Source organism: Otolemur garnettii, unplaced genomic scaffold (genome assembly GCF_000181295.1).
Source record: "Otolemur garnettii isolate 467f Iridium unplaced genomic scaffold, OtoGar3 scaffold00017, whole genome shotgun sequence".
Classification (NCBI taxonomy): domain Eukaryota; kingdom Metazoa; phylum Chordata; class Mammalia; order Primates; family Galagidae; genus Otolemur; species Otolemur garnettii.
In genome coordinates, this window is record NW_003852412.1 from 19788210 (window position 1) to 19796822 (window position 8613).

Sequence of the window (8613 nt, forward strand, 5' to 3'; positions counted from 1 at the left end):
CTTAACTGGCCCTGGCCAGGTTTGAACTCACCAGCCCCGGTGTATGTGGCCAGCACCCTAGCCACTGAGCTATGGGTGCTGAGCCTACTTGATTTTTTCCTATTGATTAGTTTGAGTTATCGATGTAGCTATCAGATCTTTGTGTGAAACAAGACTGGCAAATTCTTCTCCCATTGTGAAGGCTATCTGTTTACTTTACTTATACTACTCTTGGCTGTGCAGAAGCTTTGTAGTTTGATCAGATCCCAGTAATATATTTTTGGTGTTGTTTCAATTGCCAGGGGAGTCCTCCTCATAAATATTTCCCCAGGCCAATTTCTGCAAGTGTTTTCCCTGCACTCTCTTCTAGTATTTTTTTTTATATAGTTTCATGTCTTAAGTTTAAATCTTTTATCCAGTGAGAATCAATTTTTGTTAGTGGTGAAAGGTGAGGGCCAAGTTTCAGTCTTCTAGATGTTGCTAGCAAGTTTACCCTGTACCATTTGTTGAATAGGGAATCTTTCACCCAATGAATGTTTTTGGTAAGCTTATCAATGACCAAATGACAATAAGTGGCTGGGTTCATCTCTTGGTTCTATGTGCTGTTCCATATGTCTACTGCTCTATTTCTGTGCCAGTACCATGTTGTTTTGATCACTATACATTTATAACATAGCCTGAAGTCTGGTAACATGATACCTCCTGATTGGTTTTTATTTCTGAATAATGTATTGTCTATTCAAGGGTTTTTTTGATTCCATATAAAATGAAGTCTATTTTTTCAAGATCTTTAAAGTATGACTTTGGAACTTTAATAAGGATTGCATTAATTCTGTAAATTGCTTTGGGTAGTATGGCCATTTTAACAATGTTGATTCTTTCCAGCCATGAGCATGGTACTTCCATTTGTTAATACCCTCAGCTATTTCTTTTCTCAGAGTTTCATAATTCTCCTTAGAGAGCTCTTACACACCCTTTGTTAGGTAAATTCCCACATATTTAATCTTCTTTGGCACTACTATCAAAGGAATAGAGTACTTGACTATATTTTCATCTTGATTATTGCTGGTATTTGTAAGTATTGATTTTGTATCCTGAGACACTGCTGTATTCCTTGATCACTTCTAAGAATTTTATAGTTGAGTCCCTGGGTTGCCAGGTATAGAACCATGTCATCTGTGAAGAGTGAGAATTTGATCTCATCTGACCCTATATGGATACCTTTGATCACCTTCTCTTGTCTGCTTGTGATGGCTAAGACTTCTATTACTATGTTGAATAGCAGTGGAGACAATGGGAATCCTTGTCTAGTTCCATATCTGAGTGGAAACCTTTTCAATTTTACTCCATTCAACATGGTTGCAGATTTCCTGTAGATGGCCTCTATAAGATATGTCCCTTCTAAGCATATTTTCTTAAGTGTTCTGATCATGAAAGGATGCTGGATATTATCAAAAGTGTTTTCTGCATCAATTGATAGAATCATATGGTTTTTGGTTTTTATTTTATTTATGTGACATATTATATTTATAGATTTATGTAAGTTGAAACAACCGTGTAGCCCTGGGTTAAAACCAACTTAATCATGGGGCACAATTTTTTTGATGTATTATTGAATTCTGTTTGCTAGTATGTTATTGAATATTTTGCATTAATATTTATTAGTGAAATTGGTCTATAGTTTTCTTTCACTGTTGTGTCCTTTCCTGGTTTGGAGATCAAGGTGATATTTGTTTCATAGAATGTGTTGGGAATTATTCCTTCTTTTTCTATGGTTTGAATAAGGGTTATGTAATATAGGTACTAGTTCCTCTTTAAAGTTTTGATAGAATTCGGAAGTGAAGCCATCTGGTCCCAGAATTTTGGGGGGTTGGGGGAAGATTTTGTATAGTTGATGCTATTTCAGTGCTTGATACAGGTCTATTCTGAATTTCTAATTCTTTCTGGCTGAGTTTAGGAAAGTGGTGTGCTTCCAGATATTATTCCATTTTCTACAGATTTTCTTTTGTAATAATCACTGAAGATTTTTTAATTTCTGAGGTATCTGTTGTTATTTCTTCTTTATCATTTCTGATTGATGACATTAGAGATTTTACTTTTCTGTCTCTGGTTAGGCTAGCTAAAGGTTAATCAATTTTGTTATTCTTTTCAGAAAACCAACTTTTTGTTTCATTGATTCTTTTATTATCAATTTTATTTAATTCTGCTCTAATTTTGGTTATGTCTTTTCTTCTGCTGGGTTTGGGGTTGGAATGCTTTTCATCTTCCAGTTGCATGAGATGACTCAGTAAGTTATTGACTTCTTATCTTTCTGTTTTCCTGATGAAGGCTTCCAATGCTATAAATTTCCCTGTTAGTATTGCCTTTGCAGTGTCCCACAGGTTTGGATAATTTGTGTCTTCATCATCATTTTGTTCCAAAAATTTGATGATTTCCTTTTTAATCTCATCTTTGACCCAGCCATCATTCAGCATAAGGTTAGTTTTCATGTCTTCATGTGAGTATGCTGATTCCTGTTGTTACTGAGTTCAACTTTTATTCCATGATGGTCTGAGAAGATACAAGGAATAATTTCTATTCTTTTAAATTTGCTGAAGTTAGACTTGTGCTCTAAGGCAATGATCAATTTTGGAGGATGATCCTTTGGCTAATGAGAAGAATGTGTATTCAGTTTTATTAGGATGAAATGTTCTGTACATGTCTGTTAAGTCCATTAGTTCTAGGGTCAAGTTTAAGTTCATTATTTCTTTGTTAAGTTTCTTCTTCAAGGACCTATCCGGAACTGACAAAGGGGTGTTAAAATCTCCAACTATTTTAGTGCAGGAAAATATCAAATGTTCATATCTGTTAAGATTTGCTTTATAAATTGAGGAGCATTCTGGTAGGGCATATAAATATTAATTATCAATATGTCTTCATGTTGAATGTTTCCCTTGACAAAAATGTAGTGTCCATCCTTATTTTTCCTTATCTTTGTTAGTTTAAAGTCTATTGTATCTGCAAATAAAATTACAACCCTGACTTTTTTCTGATTTCCATTTGCCTGTATGACAGAGGTCTATCCCTTCAACCTGAGTCTTTTTTTATCCTTTAAGGTAAAATCAGTGTCTTGCATGCAACATATATCTGGCCTGACTTTTTGAATCCAGTCAGCCAACATGTACCTCATTGGAGGACAATTTAAGCCATTCAAATTAATTGAGAGAATTGATAGGCATGGCAGTCATGTTTATCTGCCATGGACTGGGTCTTTCCAGGTTTGGGGACCAGGGTGATATTTGCTTCAGAGAATATGTTGGGGAGTATTGCTTCTTTTTCTATGTTTTGGAAAAGGTTAAGTAATATAGGTACTAGTTCTTCTTTAAAAGTTTGGTAGAATTCTGATGTGAAGCCATCTGGTCCCAGGCTTTTCTTTTTGGGGAGATTTCTTATAGTTAATGCTATTTCAGTACTTGATATAGGCTTGATCAACATTTTCACTTCTTACTGGCTAAGTCTAGGAAGGCGGCGTGTTTCCAAGTATTGGTCTATTTCCCTTAGATTTTCATACTTCTGAAAATAGAGATTTTTGTAATATTCATTGAAGAGTTTTAAATTTCTGAGGAATCTGTCATTATTTGGCTTTTATCATTTCTGATGGATAAAATTAGGGATTTTAGTCTGGTTAGGTTAGCCAAAGGTTTTTCTATCTTATTGACCTTTTCAAAAAATCAACTTTTTGATTGATTGTTCTGTTGTATAATTTTTTTTGTTTTCAATTTCATTTACTTCTTCTCTAATTTTGGTTATTTCTTTTCTTCTGCTGGGTTTGGGGTTGGAATATTCTTTCTTTTCCAGTTGCTTGAGATGTCTTATTAAGCTGTTGACTTCCTCTCTTGCCATTCTTTTGAGGAAGGCTTACAATGCCCTAAATTTCCCTTTTAGGAATGCCTTTGTGGTATGCCAGAGGTTCTGGTAATCTCTGTCTTCATTGTTGTTTTGTTCCAAAAATTTGGTAATTTCCTTCTTAATCTCATCTATGACCCAGCTATCATTCATCATGAGGTTATTTAGTTTCCATGTCTTTGTGTGAGTATGCAGATTCCTGTTGTTACTGAGTTCAACTTTTATTCCATGATGGTCCAAGAGAATACAAGTAATCATTTCTATTCTTTTAAATTTGCTGAGGTTAGATTTGTGACCTAAGATGTGATCAATTTTGGAGAATTTTCCTTGGGCTGATGAGAAGAATGTTATTCAGTTTTGTTAGGATTAAATGCTCTGTAGATGTGTTAAATTCAATTGTTGAGTGGTTAAATTTAAGTCTATAATTTCTTTGCTTAGTTTCTTATCGGAGGATCTATCCAACACTGCCAAAGGGGTGTTAAAATCTCTAACTATTATGGTGCTGGAGGAAATCAAGTTGCTCATGTCTCTTATGGTCTCTCTTATAATTTGAGGTACATTCTGGTTGGGTGCACAAAGGTTAATAATTAAAATATCATCATGTTGAGTGTTTGTCTTAACAAATATGAAATGACCATCTTTATCTTTCCTTACTTTTGTTCATTTAAAGTCTACTATATCTGCAGATAAAATTGCAACACTTGCTTTTTTCTGATTTCCATTTGCCTGAATTATAGATGACCATCTCTTCACCCTGCGTCTATATTTTTCCTTTATGGTAAGATGAGATTCTTGTATGCAGAAGATATCTGGCCTGAGTTTTTATGTCCAATCAGCTAACCTGTGCCTCATTAGAGGACAATTTAAGCCATTCACATAAATTGAGAGTACTGATAACCCTGGAAATATTTTGGGTGTTGAATTTGTTCAAAAGTCCAGTGGACATTTTTGATCCTTTCATGACTGTGGAAGCTGGAGTTTGATCAAAAGTTTCTGAGTGTTTACTTTGGTAGAGGATTGTGCTGGTCATTATGGAGACTAGGTCTAAGAATATGTTGGAGAACTGGTTTATGGCAAATTTCTTCAACATGTTAATGTCATTAAGTATTTAATTTCTCCATCATAAATGAAACTCTTTTTAGCTGGATACAGGATCCTGGCTTGAAAGTTATTTTGTTTTAGAAGTTTTAAGGTTGATGACCACCCTCTTCTGGCTTGAAAGGTTTCAGCAGAGAGAACTGCAGTCATTCTAATATTCTTTCCTGTAGGGTTTGGTTTTCTTATATCTGGCTACTTGCAGAATTTTCTCCTTCATATTAGCTTTGATGAAGTTAATTATATTGTGTCTGGGAGATGTTTTATTTGGGTTCAGTTGTGCTGGGGTTCTGAAACTGTCTGCTATCTGAATTCAGAATCTCTTTCCATGTTTGGGAAGTTCTTGTCAATTATTTCTTGCATTAGAGCATCTCTGCCTTTTGAAGTAACGTTGTGCCTTTAGGAATTCCTATAAGGTGAATATTAGTTTTCTTTGAATTATCCCAGAACTCTCTGAGAGTATGATCCATTTTTGCTCTCCACTTCTCTTCCTCTTCGAGCATTTGGGAGCATTCAAAAGCTTTGTCTTCAATGTCAGAGATCCTTTCTTCTGCCTGCTCCATTCTGTTACTGAGGAATTATACTGTATTTTTCAGATCTTTGAGGGCTGGAAGTTATTTCCTCAAATTTCAAAATCTTTGGTGATTTTGTTTTTGAATTCTTGAGACAGCTTTACTCCTTGAAATTCTAATTTCATCTTTACCTCCATTCTGTTGATCTTATTTGCCAATCAAATTCTGAATTCAATTTCTGACATCTCAGCCACTTGTTTATGAATGGGATCATCTCATGTGTCTGTTTTGTCATTTCCTGGGGGATTTGAGCTACTCTGATTATTCATATTGCCAGAGGTTTTCTGCTGATTACACCCATGATTATTTTTCACCATTTGGCTAGATGGGCATGTAAGGTGAAATTGGATTGGGGGCTCCTGTAGTTGTGGTTAACCAGCCCTTTGCCAAGGATCTGGGACTGGTGGCTGTAGATTTTTCCCCTAGAGCTTTTCAAAGGATCCTTATAGTACTACAGTCTGAGACTCTGGGGACCTACTTGGTGTGGTGGGGGGTAGGTAGCTCTGTCTTGCATTCAGCTTCTTTTTCGATCCTAGTGGATCAGTGACTCTGGGTTGAAATCTCAGCTGCGGATAAATACAAGTAACAAAGACACCCCACCCCACTCCCACAGACAACACCTGAGAGAGTAATATTAGCCTTTCTCATTGCCACACAACCAGGGTACCACCTGAGAGAGTCCTTGGGTGATTGGCTCAGGTTAGGAGTTACAAACCAATTGACCTAGTCAGTGCTGACTCTCAAGTGGGAGTGTTCAAAATGTCTCCAGATAGCAGAGGACTACTGGCTGCTCAAATGTGGCTCACTCCAGTGATATGTGGATTCAGAAAGGCCCACCTAGTCGCAGAGTTGGACGAGGGGAATGATATTTCTTCCCCCACCTTGCACCTCTTTCATGCCCAGTCATTCTGCCCATCTCCAAAGCAGATGTGCCAGGGCTTTGTGTCTGCCAGAGTCAAAGGAAAGTCAATGCCCCCTTGGCCTGGCCACCACCCTCTGCCACCTGCTGGCTGGGGGAGGTGAGGCCTGTCTGCCTCAGGTACTCAATGGCAACTGGAGAGTGTTCCACCTGAGCTCAGTCCCATCCAGAGGAAAATAATTCAGCAAATTATTTTCTACCTCAGCCACTGCACCTTTGCCCCAGCCATTCTGCAGCTCTGGTATCCCTATTGGTCTAGGTCTGGCTTCCTCAGAGTTGGGGAGGTGTCTCTCCAAAATTAGACCCTGGTGGGATAGCTTTATTGTTGCTCAATCCTTATGGGATGTGTCCCTGTGCAGTTCCCAGGTGGCTCCCATGGCCAGGGAGGTGGCTGTAGTGGCTGCTCCAGGAGCACATGGTTCCAGCAGCAGAGTGGGGCATGTGGCATGCAGTTCTGGTACAGTGGGCACCCAGTGGCTCTGGCTTGGCATAGCTAGTGGCAAGTGGCTCTGGTTGGGTGGGGTGTGCAACAAACTTCTCTGGCAAGGTGGGAGGTGGGGCGTGGTGCACTCCATTTTGGCAGGGTGGGGCATGCGGCTCATAAGTCTCCTCCCACAAGTGGTTTGCAACTTTCACAGAGCCAAGCTCAACAGCCTCCCTCCTTTGTCTGTTCTACTGCTGGGCTCACTGTTACACTGTTACGTGTTTTCTACCATCGCCCTTACAGTGCCTAGACCTGGCAATGAACCACAGGCATTCCGGTCTCTGTAGGGTTAGGCTTCTGGACCATCAGGTGAGGGGGTGGGTGGATTTGAAGTTCAAAATAGCAGAAAGTTAGTTCAACTTTCATGCCTGGCAAGAGAGTGCTCAGGGTCATAGCAGGTGCCTTTGGATAAGTAGTCCTCCCTTTCTGCAACTTCCCCCCCCCACCCCAGGATGAGACAAGAGGTCCTCAGGTCACTGGTCACCTACTGTAGAAAACCTACAGAGAGCCTAAAAGAAAAAAAAAAAAAAAACACTCTTAGGGGAGGGGGTGGATATTTTTCCTTTGGGATGAGTTTTGTACCTGAAATTTTCTTTTTTGGCATCACAGCTTACCTTAGAAGAGGTGATGTACAGTTATCACTTTTCTCTTTCAGTTTGGGTCCCAGTCTTCAGCATTGTATTTTCTGGTCATAATCTTTCCCTCTGGATGGGAGCTTCCCTGGAAAGCTGGCTCCAGTCAGCTATCTTGCCTCTCCTCCCCTGGCAATTTAATTTAACACACTGACACCATTTCAATGTCTCAGTCTCTAAATTAGTTAAATAAACTATATACCACCTGAACATATTGGTCTGTTTATATCACTACCATAAAATCAAACAATTATTTATTGTAGCATTTTCCCTCCTAGCTGATAATGAAAACTTGTAACCATTTTCCAAACCAACCTTTGAATACATCATTTATTTTCTTAGATGCAATGTTGATATCACTATTGAACATCTGTACACTGGAATAGTATGTTCTGAATTACTTATATATCTGTTAGAAACTTGGATCTCATAATTTATACTGGCTGTGTGTACAAGTAACCAGCTATCTTGGGCAGGATGACAGACTGAATAGTTAAATGTGTTTGATCTTCCACCAATGCTTCAGTCATTATATCTCATTCTTAAAAGATTCCCTTGTAAAAAATTATATTCGTGAAATACAGAGACATTTGAAAATTCTTAACTGAGCGTTAGGAGGTCTTCTGTTGAAAAAAGAGAGACAAAGCATTTTACATAGGCACTATTCCAAAGCCTTTTACACAGAAAACTCCAGACTATCTTGCTGTTATTTTTTAAAAGATTACAAACACAAAAAATATACATTCTTGATAAAATGTGTTTAGCTTAAAAAATGAATGTCCTTTTCCTTGCAGAAAATTATGTTTTATTTGATTTTATAAGGTCAAATAGATAAAATAACTGATATATTCAACTAGTCCTTCTAATAGTACATAAGTAGTTCAGATATGCATTCTGTGAACACAAATATCCAAACAGCCAGAGTAATCTGGATTCCAGGTTTCATAAATTCACAGCATACTGCATATAAAACATTATAATATGAATATGAAGGGAAAGTTAATTTTAAAATAATTGATGATATTCATGAACTTGGGGTGGAAGTAG